The sequence below is a fragment of the Pogoniulus pusillus genome, chromosome 5, assembly GCF_015220805.1.
Source record: "Pogoniulus pusillus isolate bPogPus1 chromosome 5, bPogPus1.pri, whole genome shotgun sequence".
In the NCBI taxonomy this organism is placed as follows: Eukaryota; Metazoa; Chordata; class Aves; order Piciformes; family Lybiidae; genus Pogoniulus; species Pogoniulus pusillus.
In genome coordinates this window covers 32,937,677-32,960,253 of record NC_087268.1, presented here as the reverse complement: position 1 = coordinate 32,960,253, position 22,577 = coordinate 32,937,677, and the positions used below count along the sequence as shown (strand labels likewise).

The window sequence follows — 22,577 nt, the reverse complement described above, 5'->3', positions numbered from 1 at the left end:
AGGAACAGTGTGGCCAGTAGGACAAGGGAGGTTATTCTTCCCCTGTACTCAGCACTGGTCAGGCCACACCTTGAGTACTGTGTCCAGTTCTAGGCCCCTCAATTCAAGAAAGATGTTGAGGGGCTGGAACATGTCCAGAGAAGGGCAACAAAGCTGGTGAGGGGCCTGGAGCACAAATCCTATGAGGAGAGGCTGAGGGAGCTGGGCCTGTTTAGCCTGGAGAAGAGGAGGCTCAGGGGTGATCTTATTACTGTCTACAACTACCTGAAGGGACATTGTAGCCAGGTGGGGGGTGGCCTCTTCTCCCAGGCAACCAGCAATAGAACAAGGGGACACAGTCTCAAGTTGTGCTGGCGGAGGTATAGGCTGGATATTAGGAGGAAGTTTTTGGCAGAGAGAGTGATTTCCCATTGGAATGGGCTGCCCAGGGAGGTGGTGGAGGCACCATCCCTGGGGGTCTTCAAGAAAAGCCTGGATGAGGCACTTAGTGCCATGGTCTAGTTGATTGGTTAGGGCTGGGTGCTAGGTTGGACTGGATGATCTTGGAGGTCTCTTCCAACCTGGTTGATTCTATGATTCTATGATTCTATGAAATATATTCCTAAGCAGGATGAAAAAAAGCTAGCACAGTTCACCCAGACTTTCAACAGGCTTTAAAAAGATTCATTATATGAGGATAAGAAAGATACTGAGTAGTTGTGGGCCAAGTGTCTGGTAAACATAGTGGATTTTTTCCTTTAAGGCTCCTTGTTTTCTTTTGTAGCTTTTGGAGGATTTTGTTTTAAAATGTGCAATGAGATAGTAATTCAGAATTAACTACACATTTGTGTAGTACCATGGTTTCATGACTCAAGGTCATCTCATTGACATTTTGCCCAGTAAGAATGATGAGGAAAACAATCCTTTCCATTTGACCTGAATTATGTCAGAGAGAGGCGAGCTGAGTCAGTGTATCTTACCACTGCTAGCACAGCAGAAGCTGTGGGTGGGAGTTATGACAGCCTTAACTACGTGGAGCTGTAGTCACGTATTTGGCTTCCACGCAGGCATACCCATAGAGGCGTTTCTATTTTGGCTAAGAAACTGAGGATTTTACTGTGTTGCATCAACTTCCTTTTCATTCATCAGAACACGGAAGCATGAGCTCTCTTGTCACATGTACCCTCATAGACACTGTACAGTTCACAGGAATTTGGCCAAAATTGCAAGAGTTCAGTGATTGTGATCCGTGCATCCCCCACGATGATGTGATATTATATCCTCCCACCCATTAAACGCTTCAGAAGGAATTCCAGTTTCTGCCGTTCTGGGGGGTTTGTAGTGATTATCCAGAGAAGATATTCTTTGGAAGGCATTCTGGAAGACTCTACAACCCAAGTTGCTGTCTAGTTTCATATGACAGTACATAGAGGTTTTGTGGATTTGTTTTATCGTGTCCAGAAACATGAACTACTCCAATCGCAATAAGACAATCAGGGTATGACTGTATTATGGGGCATGAAAGCACCTCTCCGTTGCCAAGTGTGGATACTTAAAAACTTTTGTCCTGATTTTATGCTATTAGAGTCATATAATCATAGAATCCTTTAGGTTGAAAGATACTTTTAAGATCACCAAGTCCAACCATTGACACTGCTAAGTCCACCACTAAACCATGTTCCCTAAGTGCCACATCTACATGTCTACCATTTCCCTGGGCAGTCTGGTCCAGTGCCTGACAACCCTTTTGGTCAAGGAATTTTTCCTAATGTCCAATCATAACTTCCCCTGGCACAACTTGAGGCCATTTTCTCTCATTCGATCACTTGTTACTTGGAAGAAATCGGCCCCCACCTTGCTACAGAGGTGCAGGTGCAAAGGTCCTTTGTGCTTTGGAAAGAGTACTTCCACTCTCGCCAGTTTCCTAGACCCAGCCGGTAACGCAGCCGTACTGCACACGCTGCTGGGGAGGTGATGTGCGAGGCGCCGCTGCGCCACGCCGGGGCTTCGCAAGGCGCCGCCGCCGCCGCCAGGTGGCAGCACGGGACCCGCGCTGGAGGGCTCGGCCAGGGCCGGAGCCGGAGCCGGGGCCCGGTGGTTCTTATCCCGAGAGCCGTTAGCGACCGCCCGGCGTTCGCTTCTCCGCCCCGCGTCTCGGCTGTGGTGGCCTGTTAAGTGTTTCTGGGGTTCTGCACTTTTCACACGTCTTGATGCCAGCAATTCGCAGTGCTGCGACGGGAGTCAGCCAGCCTGTCTGCTCTCCTCTCGTATTCCTCCTCACGGAGCCGTTCAGTACCAGGTCCCAGGTGTAAACTGGGATTTGGGCAATTCGGGCTGCAACGGTAATCTTGTTGGGGACCCTCACCATGAGCACATTCATCTCGCCATCCTGGAAGAATCCCTGGAAAGCCAAAGAGCCTTTCGCTGTCCTGGTCAGTCCGTGTGCTTGTTGAACTAATGGGAAAGTGAATCACAGAATCGCAGAACGTCAGGGGCTGGAGGGGACCTCGAAAGATCGGCTAGTCCAGCCCCCCTGAAACGACACAGAACAGCCCCACAACTAATATCCAGGTTCAGATCTTTCTTCTGAGAACCAGGTGACTAGTAGCAGAGGTCACACAGCTTAGCGTGTAGTGTGTGCCATGAGCCAAGGAGAAAGGTGGACATCACTGTAGGGGCAAGCATACACTCCCCATGGAAATTAAATAGCTGTGGAAATCACAAGTAATGGAAAATCTGGTTCTAGGGTTTTAGGCTGCAGACCTGTTATATTTCAGTGTTCTGTTGCAAAGCAGTACCTTTGGCAGAGCAGGCATCTCTGTGTGGTGGGTGCCACCCCCTCATGGACCCACTGAGCCTTCTGAGCAGGCTCCCTCTGAGCGGATCCGCAGAGGTGTCAGCCCCGCCCTGTGGAGAAGGACATCGGGAACAGATTCGGGCGAGCACTGAGTTGCGGTTCCTACTCCCCAGCAGCTAGGCGGTGAACTAGCTTGAAAGAGACGAGGAAAGCCCTTTGTCTCTAAGGGCCCAGGAGATTGGCTGTCTCTAAGGATTTCCTCACTACTCTTTGACCTCTGCTTAACCTGCAAGGTCACATATCTAACAGTCACTTGGCTGCAATAAGAGAGCATTGCTTTAGTGATAGATTGATGATCACACAGGATCGCAGGATTTTAGGAGTTGGAGGTGACCTCCATAGATCATCGAGTCCAACCCTCATCTTCCTTCATTCAGAAGATGCTGGTGAATGAAGGAGCTAACGATCAGCTTCAACTGCCTTAATCCTGGAGAGGGAAACCAAGAGCTGCCCACAGTCTGTGCCAGGGGTTCTTACCGCTGCAGCTGCTCAGAGGGTCTCACATCAGGAGATGGTTGCCCTGGTGCAGTTCAGTGCTGGTCGTGGCAAGGGTGAGATATGGACCTGGGGGGCATGTCTTTCCTTGAACACATCCCCACTATGCCAGAAGAGGACTACAGCTCTCTTAATCCCTCTCCCTCTAATTCAGGGAAGAACAATGTCATTAAACTGCAGCAATGTGGCAAGTAAGGGCCAGCGTTTATCCTGTTTGGATACTGTTCTACTACCACTGCTCTGAGTGAATGATCCTATCCACAAATTAAACTGACAGCTTATCACAGCAAGAAATACTTGACAACAACTAATGATTCAAACATCAGAGATTACCCAAGTTGTTCATCCTGGAAAAACTCTGCTGCTAAATGCTGTGAACATACTGTGGTGGAGATGGAGAGTCTCTTCGCCTGAACAGTCACAGCATGAGTCCAAAAATAATTTGTATTGCAGTCACACTGCACTGAAATGCTGACATGCTTGGGATATTGCTGTTCATGTTCCCTGTCACAGGTCATAGTTCACCACTGCAGTAATCAAGAATAACCCTGAACCTAGGAGAGAAACGGTTTAGGGGCCACTGCTGAATTGAAAGAGACAAAAGACATTACTTTTTATACCATTGGTAAAATGGTCCCTTGATACATTATTTCCCAGAATAATCTGGTACCATTAGTCAGAAAAATGCCTTAAGTCAGCAATACAAATGAGCATCCCAGTGGAAATTACTTCCCATGATCTCTGAACTGGAAGAAGCATTGGCAGAAGGCAATAATCAGCTGTTGGTAAAGGATTAGTCACAAATCCAACCACTATGCAGTGTGTGGAAGCGTCCAGAGCCCTTCACCATAGCTCCCTGGTTGTCATGACAGCCCAGAGGCTGCTACCACCTGGAGATTCACCAGCCAGTGTGAGACCCCTCTTCACACCAGCTGGAAATGTATGCCACAGGAAGAGTGCTGAGTGCACAGTATCTTGGGAGCTGGATGCAAACAGTCACCTTTTATTTACAGCATTGAAATTAGAAGGTTTTCATTCTTTACCCACCTTTTTCTGCTCTGCTTTTACAGTAAATTCTCTGTTATGGAATACTCCATCTAAAAAAGTAATAGAAATGTCATTGTATTCAGAAAATGCTTGCATGTGCAGTCAGGTGCTGTTTGGATCCTGCTCATGTTCCTGGAAAACTTGTTTGCTATTTATTTCTGATGTGCATAGAGGCTGATGGCATCCCTTAAACACGTGAAAAGAAGTAACTTCATTTAAAGTGCAGTTTATATTCCTTGCTTCCAGTCTCACAGATGTACCAGTATAGTATATCCTCCTGCTTCCTCCTATGCGGGCATATAGCATGCTGAAGCCTGTTTTGAACAAAACCCATGTCAGGAGTCCTCTTGTTGCCTGATGGATAATTTTAAAGGTGTGTTTTACCACCTGTCTGTGCCAGGGCTGCTACAGAGGATGTTTTGTTCCTCCTGTGCTTACACACATATGAAAAACTTCAGCATTCCTCAACAGCAGCTTGATGCATAGGCTCTTGTGTGCAGGCTGCTAGCACACCTCTGTCCATGCCTTTTTTCTAGTCTGTCTTTTTTCCCTTGTACTGGTAAACTATAAAATGGCAGCACAGCTGGTACAGGGCACAGCTCTGCTAGTCCTGCATGCCTAATGCCCAGTGAAAAGCCTCTTTGAGTGGAGGAGATTCTCTACTGGCCCTCTCCAGAAGCACCAAAACCCTTTGCTAGAGCCTGAGCTGTGCAAAATGGTCAGAGCAGAACAGAAACCCAAGTCATAGCAGCATGTGTCCTGAAACCTGCAGAGACATATCCCATTTGACAGATACTGCCTCATCTGCAGGACTCACAGAGATCTTCACCTTGCAAGAGTTACCTAATTCTGTGTCTTTGGGAAGAGAAATTCATCTCTCATTACTGTGTACAACCTGCAGGAATAAGCAGGTGTACTGGATTAGGCTGCTGAGAGTGAAAGTCATCAAGTCATCTTCCAAGATTTTCATCTCCATATTTCCCATTCTCCAAGTCTCAGTGCAATGTCAGTGTATCTACTGTTTAAAAAAAAAAAGTCTATACATTATGTTTCATCACCTACTATTTATTGGAAAAAAAGATGCAAAATAACTAGCTGAAAAGTAGCCTTACTTTGAAGGAGCCAGTGTCTGACACTATTTTCAGTATTTGTAGATCACAGTATCACAGTATCATCAGGGTTGGAAGACACCTCACAGATCATCAAGTCCAACCCTTTACCACAGAGCTCAAGGCTAGACCATGGCACCAAGTGCCACGTCCAACCTTGCCTTGAACAGCCCCAGGGACGGCGACTCCACCACCTCCCCGGGCAGCCCATTCCAGTGTCCAATGACTCTCTCAGTGAAGAACTTTCTCCTCACCTCCAGCCTAAATCTCCCCTGGCACAGCCTGAGGCTGTGTCCTCTCGTTCTGGTGCTGGCTGCCTGAGAGAAGAGAGCAACCTCCCCCTGGCCACAACCACCCCTCAGGTAGTTGTAGACAGCAATAAGGTCACCCCTGAGCCTCCTCTTCTCCAGGCTAACCAATCCCAGCTCCCTCAGCCTCTCCTCGTAGGGCTGTGCTCAAGGCCTCTCCCCAGCCTCGTCGCCCTTCTCTGGACACGCTCAAGCATTTCGATGTCCCTCCTAAACTGGGGGGCCCAGAACTGAACACAATACTCAAGGTGTGGTCTAATAGCCTGTAATCTAGTTCTTCTCACCAAAACATTCTAGCTAGCTTCAAACTAGCACACATCTCTGGTTGGAAATTATTAGTCAAATCTCCTAAAAGTTAGATAATTTTTAGGAGGGGCATTTTGAAGCCTGTAGAGTTACACTGAGAAGAAAATAAAAGCAACACTGAAGTATGGGTAAAATGAAACTTTGCACAAGCTTTTTTAAGAAAAGTTTTGGTTGTGTTTTTGATTTATTTTGTTTTTAATCTACTTTTATCCACATTGAAAAGGGATTAACTTTTTTTTCAGCCTGGAGGCAGTCTGAGTCTTTTGATAGTTATATATGTACACTATCATAGAATCACAGAATCAACCAGGTTGGAAGAGACCTCCAAGATCATCCAGTCCAACCTATCACCCAGCCCTATCCAGTCAACTAGACCATGGCACTGAGTGCCTCACCCAGTCTTTTCTTGGATACCTCCAGGGACGGTGACTCCACCACCTCCCTGGGCAGCCCATTCCAATGCCAATCACTCTCTCTGTGAAGAACTTCTTCCTAACATCCAGCCTATACCTACCCCGGCACAACTGAGACTGTGTGCCCTTGTTCTATTGCTGGTTGCCTGGGAGAAGAGGCCAACCCCCACCTGGCTACAACCTCCCTTCAGGTAGTTGTAGACAGCAATGAGGTCACCCCTGAGCCTCCTCTTCTCCAGGCTAAACAACCCCAGCTCCCTCAGCCTCCCTTCATAGGGTTTGTGTTCCAGGCCCTTCACCAGCTTTGTTGCCCTTCTCTGGACAAGTTCCAGCCCCTCAACATCTCTCTTGAATTGAGGGGCCCAGAACTGGACACAGTACTCAAGGTATTATCACTAACATGATAATACTCCATTGATTTACATTTTGTCTACCGATTAAATGCACATAGTCCCATCACAAAAACATTGAAGATTAGGATATCTAAACTAAACCCCTAGATACCACTAGATACCTAAAACTAGACTCCTATAGTAAAAGGTCTCAGAAGACCCAATGAGATAGTTGGTGCCTTCAGCCTAGGTGCTGAGACTTAGAGTGCTTCCCATCAGGCCAAGCCTGTGGCTGTCAGAGCAGTATTCTGTAAGAGACTCTGATTATTCAATTCTAGCTTTGCTCTCTTTCTAGACCAATATTATGTTCATTAAACAGCAGAAATTATGAGCTTTGAAATTATTATTCTTTAAAACTGTAAAAGTTCAGGAGGAAGAAAAAATGTGTAGTGTGTTTTCTTTGACAAGGGAGTTCTGATCCAGGGTTGATACAGTCTTTTTATGTAATTATGAGTGAGCCTATAAAAAGAAAAATGACCCTGTGTAAAACATGTACATTAATCAAACGATCAAACCCTGTGCAATCTGAGCCATGGTAAGAGTAACAGAGAACAGCAGCAGGGCAAAATGCATTTTAATTTATACTGATCAAAAAAACCTGTTCCATGTCTGTTCAGCAAAATAATACGTGCTAGTTTCTGAAGGCAAAATGAAATCATGACACCGTAATAAACATACTTAATTTGTTTTTAATTTCTCCTACAGTTCCCAGTCTTTCAAACAGCTTGTTGAATCCCCCAAAGCTACATATATGACAGATTTTTGATCGTTGAGGTTACAGACTTGTTCCTGTGTGTGAGGTAGGGTTCCAGAATGTCTCTATTAATTTTCACAGGAGCAGTCCTCTGCAGTCTTTCTTGCTCTGCTGAACACTCCTCGTTTTGATTCATTCAGCTTGCATTTTAAGCTGAATGCATTAAAAAAAAAGGGGGTGGGGGGTGTTGCAAAGTCTTCATTAGCTCATTGTGAATATGCTATCCTGGCCAAAACCTTAGGAGTGACTTTCTTCTGTTATTATTCATATTCCTTCACTATTCCATCCTTTGGTTCATGCCTCTGATAAAGAGAATAAAAAAGCCCTTATCTTCAGCAATTTATTTGAAGTCTAAGAGGTGTGGGAAAAGGTAAATCATATTTTACTTGCATGTTTCACAGGCTTTAATAGATGTGTTAGTGATGCTGAATGTGGTTCTGGAACATATTACTTGGTTAGACATCTGCCCCTCAGCTACAGAAGCAATTCACCTTCAGAAAGCTGCTGTGTTTCCAAGGTCTGAAGTGCAGTAGTCTGCAGAAAGAACAGATAAGATAAAGACCTGGTCTTTAGCAGGACTCAGTTGAGGTTAAGAAAGAGTCAAACCAAGTTAGACCCATTGCTCTCATCCTTATAAGCAAGGAAACGTTTTTACTGCAAGCTGAGAGAGAAGGCTCCCACAGAGACTTTCTCCAGTCAGTACCAGTTGCCAGTTTGGAGGCAAGGGGTAGATAAATTAAACTGCCTCCACAGGGTGTGTAAAGATTACCAGTGACAGACCCTGTAGCTTCCATCATGTAATATTTTAATGCTGTTACAAGGTGTAGAAGGCAGCAAAAAAACCCAATCCTGGGTTGTTCCTACACTGCAGGCACTCTTCTGCTCTCCCCGTTCCTCCAAAAATGTGACACTCCAATCAAACATGCTTCTTTGCCAAACCATTTTAGGAGCATGCTCTGGAAAACCCCAAGGATTTCTTTTGCACTACCTCAGCTTCCCAAGGAACGAAGAACAGATTTTTTTTTCCTGGCTCACTTAATTGAATCCGGACATTTCCTAGAAAGTGTAAAAAGAAGCATCTGTGTCCCCAGCCAACCTCGGAGGACCACCTGGTCAGTGCAACTGTTCCATGAGTAATATTGCCTGCATGGTTCTGCTTAGCTCTTGTTACCACCAGCCCTGAAAAAATAACTCTGTGTCAGTCCTATGAAAATAGTCAGAGAAAAATTTGTCTGGAATGAGGTTCTGAACATCTTTTTACACAGTGTTATTTTATGGGTTCCTTTCTTCTCCCTTTGTGACAGTATTGTCTGTGTTTTGTGTTCTGGAACAGGCATTAGGGTTTCTGTTTCATATGCCACTAGCCAAACGTTCAAGCCAACATACTCATGATGGCATGCTCACAGCCTTTTTTTTCCAGGGTCTTATATGTCAAGAGGTATAAAGCATGAGCAGCTGCGACCAGCTGCACTCCTGTGGACACCAGAAAGTGCAGAACCTGAAACCTAACAAGTGGACATGTTCAGGGATTTGGATGAAGAAACTGAACTGATCTTCATTCTATGACACAATTGAATAAAATAATCCTCTAGGCAGGTTTTGCAACCTACCTAGATGAAATGAAATTTCAACTTGAAATAATTTCTCAAATCTGTAACATTTTGCTAATTGATTATACACACATTTTATGATAATTGGCTAATTCTATTTTTAACTCTGGCTGATGGCAGTACACAAGAAACCTTTATGTCTACTGTTAACCTGAACAATTCAGATTTAACCTCATTTCAGTCTGCTTCCTTTCTCTTGCAGGTTTTGATTAATGATAGAGCAGTTCCTACAACCCTGTAGTTTTCAAGTTTCTTTCACAGCCTGTTGTGTGAAAGTTCAGACACTAAATTATTTGTCTGGGTTTCTTTCTCCCTTCCTTTATGAATTCTCTACAAAACAGGCACAAAATTAGTCAGAATTTCTCCTTATTACAGATGATAATTTGCTCTTAAATCATAAATATCTCAGTATTCTGACATCCTCAGTGTGATTGCTAATTTCTGTTCTTAGTAATGCAACTACAATTGCTGGTTGGCATTTCTTTGGAATTTCTTCATCATTAGCAATACTTCTGTCATTCAGGATAATGCAAAAATAAAATATAACTTAACTGGTATTCCTGGGGTTAGAGTGAGGGTAGGGTTTCATCTCAGCATGGCATAATAAATGTGAGATGTTCACTTGTAGATTAACAGGTCAGCTGTTCTATTCTTTATCACTCTCAGTGGAGAACCATCCAGTGCTGATGGTCACTGTAGAAGTCCACCATCACAAGTCATTCTGTCACTCTTGTGCCTTCATAGTTGTATTCTACTTTTGTTACCTATGAAGAGGGATGTCCAAGTTTGGTAAACACTGAACTATCACCACCAACTCAGTCATCCACAGCAGTTGGAGCTAGTACCCTGCATGCTCTTTAAGTATAGTGGAATAAAACAGAGGATTTGTCTCTCTTAGATGCCTAACATTTCACAGGTATTCATTTTAAGATACCACATATCAGATCTGATAGTACATTTCACTGGTTATTGACTATAAAAGGAACCTACAATGACAATTAAGGCTAACTACTTTATCTTCAAATCCATAAATTAAACGAGTTCTACCCCTGCCTTTCAACTTGCATAGGGAATGCACATGCCAAGAGGTTTTGGACATGCACACAAGCACTCTCTAGCCTTGTCACAGCCAGAGTGGTAAGCTCTAATCTACTTCTTCCTACAGCCCAAAATGGAGAAATATTTCCTCACAAGGCATTTGTATTGAGAGATCCTAGCAAAGACACTGTTGTGGGGCACTTCAGACACTACAGTCACACACACAAAAAGAATCTAGTCTATCCACACACCCCTGGAAGATAACCAGAATAATCAAGCACCACTTGAAGTTTGGAATTTATTGTAGCTACAATGCAGATAATGTGAGTAGCTACAGATTGCTGTAGACTAGCCAAAAGAAGAAATTGTATTCTTCTTGGCAAAGGCAAGACACAGAAAGCTACTGAAATGCTTACAGCCTGAATCATCACAGGTATTTGGTCCAGTGCAGGTGAGTCAGAGACCTGAAAGGACCAACATTCCTTGGCACAAATCATGAATTCTGCTTGGAAAGAGAGTAAGAAGAGATCCAGTGAATGCAATGAAGCTAGGGGCAAAAATGCAGAGCACCAACAAAGAAAAAAAAAACATACCTTGTAGAAATCTTTGAAATCCTAAATAGTAATGTATCTCTCTATATATATATTTTTTTTTTTTCTTAAAAAGTAGAAAATCTTCTCGTATCTTTGCCTACAGTGTTGTTTCTGTAGTAATAGTACCTACAGGCTCTGGACAAGACCCAAAGGCCTGGATGCTGAATTAGTATCTGTCTCAGTAAACTCTTCCAAACATCACTCCAGGGAGTTAACTTCAGGACATGTGTAGATGTATTCATGAAACACCATCTGTAGCTAGCAAGCATGACCAAGACATTAAAATGATGTGCCAGCAAACACAGGAATTTAGGGTAAGGGCACACAGCTGCTGCTGACATATATCCAGTTGTCCAGGAAGGCATGCTCCTGTCCTTGGAGAACTTACATTCTCAACTCTGACTCTATATGTTCTTAGTCTTGCTCTTAACTTTTAGCACATTAACACCTCCCCACCCCATCTTGGAAGTCAGCTTGCACACTTGAGGTTATACAGCTGTGTATGTCTGTGCAAGTCCTGCCCTGAGAAAGTGCTTAAGGCAAAGTGGGAAAAAGCAATGAAATGCATCCTCTCTTCCTTTTGTGCTGACAGTAAATAAAGTTTACATCTCCCCATTTGCTCCTTTAACATAAAAGATGTTTTCATCAACCTGTGTGAGCACATTCACACCAGCATGGAATGAACATGCCTGTACTGTGTGTTGGAAAGAGCATTTTACAGAGTTAGAAAGTCACCACCTATGGATGTACTTACTCATTATCTTCTGGTACTATGCTGAAAGCTCCCAGCAGCAAGGGAAGCATTTTGAATGTGGGTTACAGCCCTAGAAAAGTTTTTCCTTATTAGATGCTCACCCAGATATAATCAGGGACCCAGAACCTCTTTAAATTTCTTTATGGAGAGTGGGTTGCAATGACACTGTTTTAATTCATCTCTCAGGCACATTTACTAGCTACAAGCTTTACCTGTTTTGTCTTTAAAGAAATGAGACCTCAGCATTCAGCTGCTGTAGGACTATAGACTCTTCACCCCTGTGGAGGTTCTTTAGCAGCCCCTTGCCCATAGCTCCAAGCTTGAGTATTTGGGTGTTTCACTTTCTCACTTCTGCCACCTGTGGCAAGGAAGACAAAGAGTCACATAGAATTGCAGGCACTCTAAAAATAATTCCTTTATTTTTTAACTCAGATGGCCAGCACCAGAACGAGAGGACACAGCCTCAAGCCATGCCAGGGGAAATTTAGGCTGGAGGTGAGGAGAAAGTTCTTCACCGAGAGAGTCATTGGACACTGGAATGGGCTGCCCGGGGAGGTGGCGGAGTCACCGTCCCTGGAGCTGTTCAAGGCAGGATTGGATGTGGCACTTGGTGCCATGGTCTAGCCTTGAGCTCTGTGGTAAAGGGTTGGACTTGATGATCTGTGAGGTCTCTTCCAACCTTGGTGATACTGTGATACTGTGAACTAAAGCAAACATTGGGAAAACTGTGGAAAAGCTTAAAACTAAGTGTTTTCCTTCCAATTCAATCTTTTCAGATGGTGTGGCATAAATTCAATGACGGATAAAGAAGGGATGAGGAGATGCTTTATGATGAATAAAGGCAAAAAATGAGTTCATAAACACAAGACCTGGACCATTTTCAAAAAAGTCAGGTGCACAGTGAATGGAAGCTTTTCCAACTCTCATCCTTATACTGCAGCCAGCAGATATTGTACATCTATGTCTGAGCAACCAGCTGTCATGAGTATTAAGTGTTCAGCTGACATTAAAGAGACAGAAAATTAAAATGGAGAGCCCAGAAAACTGAGCACCTTTTTTGAAGCTTGCTGTATCTACATTCTTTTTCTCAAAGGTATTCATGAACACTTTAAAAATTAGAAGAATCATAAAAGCAGCCATAGACACATAAAGAGATCAATGGTATATAAATAACCTCAAGCAATAAATGTGGAAAACACATCCAAAAATGACATCATAAAATTTCAAGAGATGAGTCTAAAAGTATAGGAGTGAGACAGAAGTGGCTGCCAAAGGCATTTGAATGGAATCCCATCAACCTCTTCTCCTTCATGGGTTTTGTGATCTGCTTTGTAAAGTAGCTGCAGCTTCACACACCATGTCTGATGGCTCAAAAAATCAGACTGCTCTTGCATAACAAATACAAGGAGAGATTACTTGATACAATATGTCATAGATCCAAGAGCATTAGGGTCCAGACACCCACTCTGTCTCCATCCCGACTGCATACTCAGGGAAAGGTAGATGTTTGTGCTAAACCTCTTCTGGCACAATTTAAGTCTATTTCATTTCATCCTACCATTAGTTATTTGGGAGAAGAGACCAACAGCAGCCTCACTACAGCCTTCTTTCAGGTAGTTGTAGAGAGCAGCAAGATCTCCCATTAGCCTTCTCTTCTGCAGAATGAACAGACCCAGTTCCCTCAGCCACTCCTTGTACAGCACAGCCTCCAAAGCCTTCACCAGCCTTGCTGCTCATCTCTGGACACCCTCCAGGACCTCAGTACCTTTCTTACACTGTGGCACTCAAAACTGAACACCATACTTAAGCTGTGGCCTCAACAGGGCCAAGAACACTTCCTTATTCCTGCTGGACACACTGGTCTTGATACAAGCCAGGACACAAGGAATTTGAAGAGAAGTTTCAGTCTGAAGGTGGTGTCCAGCTTATAAATCTGCCTGACATTCAGAAGACTTCTGCTGTCAGTAATTACAAGGGTTTAAGATTACACAGGGCATAATAATGACAAAATCTTTTGTTGGATAGGCAGCAAAGTGCAGTGATATATATGGGTTACAAGATAGAAATCACCTCTCTTTCAAGCTCTCTTCTTAAAGTATGAAAACTAAAAAGATTCATAGTACTGCATCTTGCCAGGATGTTCTGTGTTTGCATGAACAGTGGCCTACATCTAGGGGATGTAAGAGCCTCAGAAGTCCAGGCCCAGAAATTAATCTCCTGGAGGAACCTAATAATAACTAATGTAAAGGTGCACTGTTATGTACTGGAGATGGTCCTGCAGTACCTAAAATCCTGCACTGACAGCTACTGGTTTTGTAGAGAGACATTCCTGTGGCACACTTCCAAGGGACAGTGAGAGTCTTTCAGAGGCAGATTTTTTCCCACAACAGACAGAAGTAATAGACTTTAGTTGCAAACAGAATCCTAACAACAGCAAGAAAGGACATGGCTGTGTAGAAACAGTGGCATAGACAAAGTTGCTGCCGCTTTTAAGGCAGATGTGTATCACAAATACTTTGTGAAGGGAATGTGCAATGAGCACTGAAGGACCAAGAAACTTAACATGAAGTGCAAGTCAATTATCTATGCCTATATCCTCCTATGTTAGCCAATGGCATTTATCCTTAATATCAACTTTTAAGTACTCCTGTGTTCACACATCTGATATTGAACTGTCTGAACATGTAGCACTTCCAGAAATGCTCTCTACTCCTCTTATGGTCTACTGTGAAAATCCATTAATAGTTAAATTCTTGTAATCCCTGTGCAATACAACAAAAAGACTTGTGACTTTGTTAGTCAACCCTGCAAAGAGAGACAAAAAGGAGATCTGATAATGCAATTGCAGGTCTGTATGGGCTGAAATTTTTTTTAACCTTTCAGCTTGAGTAGTGGATAAAAGAGAAATATATGAGGAAAGTGTCTTTTCTCTTATAAATGAGTGAGCTATGGATGTTAGTGCTGGAGATAGAAAATTTGGCTTTAGCCTTCCCTGTATGTTCCACATATACTCCACCCATATATAGTGTCAGGGTTGTCATTTCACAGCTTTTCAATTGATAGTGTTTATGGCAGACATACCAAGCCAATCCTACTAAAGACTCCTGTGTCCTGCAGCTCCTGTCCATAGCCTCACACTGAAGTCTATGCCCACATTGGCAGAGAGACTGAACAGATGAAGCCCTTGGGCTTCCCAGGAGAAGGCAATGCCACGTTTATGTCCTTCGTTGCCTCTACTATGTGAAATAAGCAAGTATATGAGCCACTTTTGGGATAGTCAAGGAGGCTTGCACTGATGGATACATTACACTCAGCTGTCCCAACCATCTGGTATGTTTCAATGTGGCCGAACATGTTCATAGTTTTCCCCTGATGGCACAGTTACCAGAGAGATATGTGTGCTTCCTCTGGCTTTGGGGAGCCCTAGGAATCTGGGTATGTTCCAAACAGACTCAACAAAGTTTTAGAAGTACCTTAGCAGCAGCACGAGTGCATCTTTGACTGACTGGCTGAGTAGGTGTGTAATTTAGGATGAGCTTGGTAGTTCTCCAGGACCCCATAACTCTAAGGACTTGATCTCCATTGCTTGAAATGGAAGTTTAGGTATGTGGCTTACAGGCAGTTACCTACATTTAACTGCTAAATTTAGGTGTCTACTATCTGGAGCAGAATTACACTCCATATTTCCCGTTACAGCTCATGACCTGGCAAAAATACACAGCCAGAAGCATCTGAAGTTCTTTGACCTCCTTTATTACCACTTTTTCCACTACTCTAAAACAGTTCTCACACACCTCCACAATTAGGTCATCTTTGTCCTCTGTTACTTTGACCTCACATTTTGAGCTTTTTTACTCCCACTGAGTAGTCTATGTATCTTTCTGTAACAGACACAAGACTTTGAAAACCCAGAAAAAATGAGATTTATATCTCCAGACTCTGCACATATGACATGTCCATAGGTAAATGTATCAATAGGTGTCCTTTGTATCTTTAAGATCCTAGAACCACTGCATAGTAGCTAAGATTAACCTTATGGACTTTAAAAATCTGAGAAGCCTTGTGCCCTAAAAATATTACTATACTAGAGGATCCTGGCTCAATAGATGTGGTGGGTTTGAGAAATTATCCCCCAAATAAAATTTACCAGACCAGCTCATATAGCTTGGAAGTAAGATAAAGCTATATTTTACAGCAAACTAAATTTACAAGCATACATACAAAATATGTTTACAACTATATACAGTTATTTACAATTGAGAAATAACAGAAATCCAGTCCTCCCCCTCTGGAGAAAGAAAGCCCAGAAGGGGCTGTGATAGTTTCGGTGTTCCCCACTTCCCCACACTTTAGAAATCTCCCAGACTAGTCTCAGCCAGCTCTGGGAATATAAATGAAGCTATTTATTTACAGCTGGCACAATATACAAGCAGATATTTACAGTATATACAGTTATAGACAGAAATATACAAGGTAAAAGGTAATACAGAAACACAACTCCCCTCCCAGAAACCTGAATCCCCAGGAGGGGCTCTCAACCACCCCTGCACCTTCCCCCTACCCCTCTCAACCTTACCCCAGTCCCAAGGAAGAATGGAGGTTCGGCCAAGAGGTTATGAAGCAAAGGTGGATTAGGCCAAATGGAAAGTGAGGTTAGGGAGTAAGATGTTGCCCAGCCAGCAGCCCGAGGCAGAGTGCGAGACAAAATGTCGAGAGTGTTATCTAATGTTTTCCTTTCTTCTTCAGCAAGACTCCGAGGGAAGCAGACATCACCATTGTTTTCCTTTCACAGCCTGTGATCTAGTTCTCACCAAAACATTCTACCCTGCTTCAAACTAGCACAGGGGCCAACACCACCTTCTTCTCTCCTCTCAGATTGAAAACCAGCAAGGCCTCATGTGTTATTAGGAAAAGGTTAGTACATGGTATGGAGGAGTCAGAGAGGCAAAGGAATGGCGACAGTGCCAGAGCCCAAGAGCCAGGAGAGTGAAATTGTTTATACATTGCCGGTTTGTCCCTCTTGGCAAACCAATGAACGATCTAGATTTTATCATTATTTTCTTTTTACAATCAATGTCCTGCTCATTCACTCTATATTCAGAAGAATGTCCAGAAAGTTCCTCTCTCTTGTTTATAATTTAGAACCAAAATAGAGTGCTAGCTCTTATACTGCTACAATAGGACAAAATACAGGTAAGGAGAAGGGCACAGAGACAGGGCACCTCTGAGCAGAATCAAGGAAACACATGTAGAAACACTTGACAGAAGAACTAATAACCTCAAGCACCTGTTAAACCTGATAAATAGCATTATTTCCATCGAATATTTACGTCCATGACATTACTCAGTAATGGCTTTGCCTTGAAGTAATGTGTTTCTGAAAAGTGACTGAGTCACTTGTGTAGTCACAGATCAGCAGCTTTAATAAACTCAGCCTAAGAGGGAAAGAAGAAGGTCACTTTTCTGATAAAGCAAAGACCTGATGTCTTAGCCTTGGACCCACTGTTCTCAGAAGGATAGTTAAGCCCAAATAAGCAGCACTTCTTTTTCCTTGGTTTAGTTTGAACAAGGTGATTTTGAGCCCAATAAACAAAGGGTGGATTAAAATAGTGTGTGCGCAGCTGCAAATGAAAGGTATCACATTTTATCTCAAAACAGTGTCATTCAGTTTACTTGTTTTCCTAACCAGCAAATTCCTGTCTGCTCTGAAGCACTGTGGAAGTGCCCTTCCTGAAAGAAAATCAAGAGTGATTAATTTTTAATTCCCAACGCTTCCCCTCCCTGTTACACTTTCTTTGTAGAGACAGCTCTGAATGCCTGAGCAGAAGGGCAGCCTGTTAAATCCTTCTTAGACTGCTGCAACCTTAAAATGTGCCACTTTACTTGCCAGAATAGAAGCAGGACTACTTACTGGAGGCCTCAGGGAGGTGACTTTTTGTCTAGGCAAGGAAAATCTTTCTGTTTCTTGTGACAGATGAACTGATAAGTGGCTGGATGGGGACTGCTAGCTTATGCAATGGAAGGTGGACGCTCGCCATGCCAATATATCTCGGAGACTAGATGGAGTTTTCACTGAGCAAAACATATATTTTATTACTCCCCAGGAGTGGATAAAGCAAGTTCAGTGATAATCTGGTTTCTATATAACAGGAGGATGCCTTCACTGCCACTTAGAAGGCAATGCCTTAAAGAGACCTTTTTTACAGCAGGTAATTTGCCAGCTGACAACTGGGCTGAAGGTGGCTCACAGACTATTTCTTTGTTCCTCTGCCGTCAAGTGCAGAAGCCACTCACCTGTGGCACATATAGTTTATCATATGGAAATGCACAGTGATCTGGTAGAATTGTGTGAAGTTCAGCATCCAGATGTAGCACCTGCTCCACTGCAGAGTGTTCCCTCACGTTCAACATAGTGATGGGACTCCAATCTTTGCAAAATAAAACACAGAACAGGGGCCAAAGCAAGCTCTGCAGTAGGACAAGGAGGTGTTCAAGAGAAAAGGTAAGTGGGGATGCAAAAGTTTAATAGTAATAGTCTGAGGGAGTGAGATGAATAACTAAAGAATGGGCAAGGTACAAGGATGTCCTGGAGTCCTTATTTGTAGAATAGGGGTACAAAGAGAGCTTTTTGCTCTTCTCTGCCTGGATGGTGTTGAAGATGTGGTTAGCATGATAGCATATCAGCCAGCACTGAAGGGTAAAGACTATATATCATGCTATTGCTCACTTAGAGCTCTGCATCTCCAGCTGAAGGTTGGCCCCAGCAGCAAAAGGCATTCCAGCCCATTATCACTCTGTCACCCATTCCCTCCACCACAGTACCAATGGTTGTACTGGTTAACTCTTTCTAAGGTGTCTGGACTTTGCTGCACACACCTCTTCTTTTTTCTCTATCAGGGTGCTGTCTAGGTGAATTTTTGTGAAGCACAAGCTGTGTTTGCTTTACTGCCAGCAGTAGGAGCCAATTCTTCTGCAGGGAAAGTGGGAGCAGGCCACTATGCACAGCTTCAGCACATGGCAGAGTGAGAGTGGAGCCAGGCAGCACCTAGCACTGAGCCAGAGGGAAAGAGCCAGCAAGGGAAGGGGCCAAGAATGGGCAGATGCAGGGGGAAAGACTCTGGAGATGAGAAGAACCAGCAGGATAGGCTTAGGGCAGCAAGACTTTCCCCTTAATGCATGGGCAAGTAGAGACCTCTCCCCTTCACTATGAGAGCTTAATCTTATTTTCATCTGTGAATGGACATGAGTTTGTTGGAAGACACTGAAAGACAGGGGGACAGTGCAGGAGGGGTGGGCTGGTACTAAGTGGTGACCCCGGCATTGGCTGCCTGAACTCTTTCTATGCCAAACTAGAGGTGAGAGCAGGAGCTGAGGGGCTGAAGAGCTAACTGCTTCTCTTCTTTCCTGGCTGTGCATTCTCTTTCTTAACATGTAACATTTGGCAGCCCTGGTTCTAGGCAACCATCTGTCAAGGCTCTCCTTCCCACCTCTCTTGATCTTTGCTGCACCTTCATTAACTACTCTTCATGAAAATGCAGTATTAGAAGAACAGGATTAATTGACGTGGCATGCCATGTGGCATGTGGGAAAATGACAATGAAGAACAGAAAGTGGAAATGTAGGATTGGGAAGTTTACTTTACATGAAAGGACAAGATTCTTTATGGAAAACCACTGGCCACATGAAGTAATTTAAGATTGCCATAGGCTATTTGGGGCTGGTCTGTCAAAAATAGGTACCATTTTAACTATCATGATATAACTAAAGCAATGCAACTTCCTAACAAGTCTATAGTTACATTTGTATAAAGGTGCTTTATACTAGGATAACTATTCCCATACAGTAAGGAAAGTAATCATTTTGATGTGTCATCTTTACAACGACATAGCTATAGCCACTCTCTTACCCTATTTCAGCTTTTATTTTTAGATGACCTTCTCTTCCCCCAGTGGGATTAATTATATCAGCAAAACTTGCAGAGCTGGCCTTAGCACAAAGAAAATGAATTGTTGCTGCCCATACGCTTATGCAGCTGTGGCAACAACGGGAAGAAATAATATACATGCATATATGCTGACTTTCATGTAGAGGAGGTGGTAAGCAAACTCAAGTACACATATTAAATTTTAACACCTGTACATTGAGGAGCAGGCATATTAAGGAACAGACTGTATTTTCCATACAGAACATCTCAGGAATATGTAACATGAACAGCTCTCACAGGAAGGAAAGAGAACTACAGCATTTTCCTTCAGGCAACAGGATTATGCACAACTCCAGAAGCAACTGGAGACAAAGTCATCACCCGTGGCATTACAGCAATCTGAGCCTGACTACAAATGCAAGGCTTAGGGGCTTGTGGGGAAAGCAACTACAAAGTCTCCAGGAAAACCTGGGGACACAACTACTGAAGTTGATATGCTGAATCTGTGAGATGACTAGCAACATATTAGAGGGGGAAAAGAAGGGGAAAAAAAGGAAGCAAGAAACTTTGCAGCATTCAAATATCTTTGTGGTTATAGCATGTAGTCTTCTTCTAGCAGTCATGTTCAAGATATACTTTGTGTTTCCAAGAGTGAACTGAACTGTGTCACTTAAGGTAAAATCAACTGATCCTTTACAAATCTGTCCATCATTTTGAGAGTCTCTCTTAAATGTGCACAAAGCTGAGTTTTGAGCAAGGAGCTGACTTACGTGCACGTACAATACCCAGGCAAAGCCTCCAGGCTCAGCTACAACACAACTAATATAAAACATCAGGTAGCCATTGAACAGTAAAAAATGAGTATAAATGAGCAGTGAATTAAATGACAACAACATTGCTCTAAGTTATGGAAGTTATTTGATTTGGCAGATGTTAACTTTTGCCACCAAAGGACAGAGCAAAAACAGTTTTACAGAAAACAGTGTAACTCCACAGTATTTATTTTCTTAGAATATTATTATTCCCTAGTGAATAAGAGACCATATGTTTTAGCTTTCTGGAAATTGTTTAAGAGATGTGCAAGTCCATATATTTTTCTTTACATTAGATATCAGGAACTCATTTGAAGTTGGACGAGTCCAAAAAAAATCTTCTTGACTTCTACTATAGTATACAGATCACTTTTATCACCTGATCTAAGAATCACAGAATCATCCAGGCTGGAAAGTACCTCCTCGATCACCAAGTCCAGCCATTTCACCCACTTCACCAAGTCTGTTCACTACACCGTGTTCCCAAGCACTAGATCTATATGGCTTTTAAACACCTCTAGGGATTCAACCACCTCCCTGTGCAGCCTGTTTCAGTGCCTGACAACCCTTTCTGCAAAAATTTTCCTAATGTCCAGTCTAAACGTTTCCTGCACAACTTGAGGCCATTCCGTCTCATTCCATCATTAGTTACTTGTGAGAAGAGACCAGTGTCTACCTATCTACAACCTCTTTTCAGGTAGTTGCAGAGAGCAATAAGGTCTCCTCTCAGTCTCCTTTTTTTGTAGATTGAACAGCCCTAGTTCCCTCAGCTGCTCCTCATAGGACTTGTTCTCCAAGTCTTTCACCAGCTTAGCAGCCCTCCTCTGTACCTTCTCCAGTGCTGCGATGTCCTTCATGTACTGCAGTGCCCAAAACTGAACATAATACTTGAGGTGTGGCTGCTATGAATTATGCAAAAATAACAACAGATATTAATTTTGATATCCAGGCAAAGATTGTTAATAACTGTTAAAATTGTTTATTGACATTAAATCTCATCAGAAAACTTATTTACAAGGTTCAAAATGCATGGTTTGGATACTTATACACACAGGGAACAGGCAGAAATAGAACACTTTAAGAAATAACTAGCAAATGCAAACATTAAAGCTGGAAAGAGGTTCTTAGTTTCAATTATACTCCTTGCCCAACTGCGGACCTGAGAGGCTCCTTCCTGCTACTAAGGCAGAAAGGCACAACAGAATCTAGTTACAGATTTTTTTTAGAGAGAGGCTTTGACTATTTACTCACAAAAATTAGTCCCCAACTTGTGGGGCTAGTTACAGCTTCAGACAGCACCCAAACACTTTCAGGGAGTTCTGTTGATGCCTTGTCAGCTGCTGAGGCTTCTGATTCTTCCCAGGCTTCACAGGGTGCTGAGGAAAGGAGGCAGATGGTCTCTGATCCCTCTGGATAATCTGTGTGTCCGTTCCAGGGCTTCTCATCTTGGCAGGTGTAGGCAGGATGCAATAAGGCAGCGAGGCATAACACTGTCAGCAGCAGAGAGCAATGGCAGCAAGCAAGCATGCATACAATGGCAAAGCATGTTGTGTTACCTGCTCATCTCTTTTTATCATTACAGCCCAAGACTAATGGGCCTTTGGACACAGAATGGCAGTTAGCCAAGCCTGACCATATTAGGTGAGGTCATAGTCTTGCTTTACCCAAAATTTGCAAAAACACAGGCCTTGCACAAGGCAGGCACAGGCCAAGTGTTGTAAACAGGAGCAGAACAAGTCTGAGCAAGCCAGTCCTTAGACTCAGTGGCTCCAGGTTCTTTGTCCTCTTTCCCATGGTTGTTTCTCCCCACAACAAAGAGAGGGAGAGCAGAAAAATATGTCTGGGCAAGCCAGGACATGTTCTGGCCTATTTAAGCCTACCACAACAGTGGCCTCACCAACACTGAGTACAGAGGGACAATCACCTCCCTGGTCCTGCTGGCCACACCACTTACAATACAGGCCAGGATGGAGTTGGCCCTCTTGGCTACCTGGGCACACTGCTGGCTCATATTCATCCTCCAGTTAATCAGTAACCCCAGGTCCTTTTCCACCACACAGCTCTCTAGCCATTCTTCCCCAAGCATGTACCATTGCATGGGGTTGTTGTGGCCCAGGTGCAGGATCTGGCACTTGGCCTTGCTGAAGCTCATACGGTTGATCTCGGCCCACTGATTCAACCTATCC

At 43.4% G+C, this 22,577-nt stretch overlaps 1 long non-coding RNA gene across 1 annotated transcript; it reads right to left on the bottom strand.

The window, feature by feature from the left end:
- Nucleotides 1–7,464: 7,464 nt before the first annotated feature.
- Nucleotides 7,465–11,935, bottom strand: LOC135175706 (uncharacterized). Its single transcript, XR_010302445.1, has 3 exons — nucleotides 11,868–11,935; nucleotides 8,051–8,194; nucleotides 7,465–7,962 (listed from the first exon to the last, which is right to left on the bottom strand). It is a non-coding gene; the product is annotated as an uncharacterized LOC135175706 (long non-coding RNA).
- Between the last annotated feature and the right edge of the window lie 10,642 nt (nucleotides 11,936–22,577).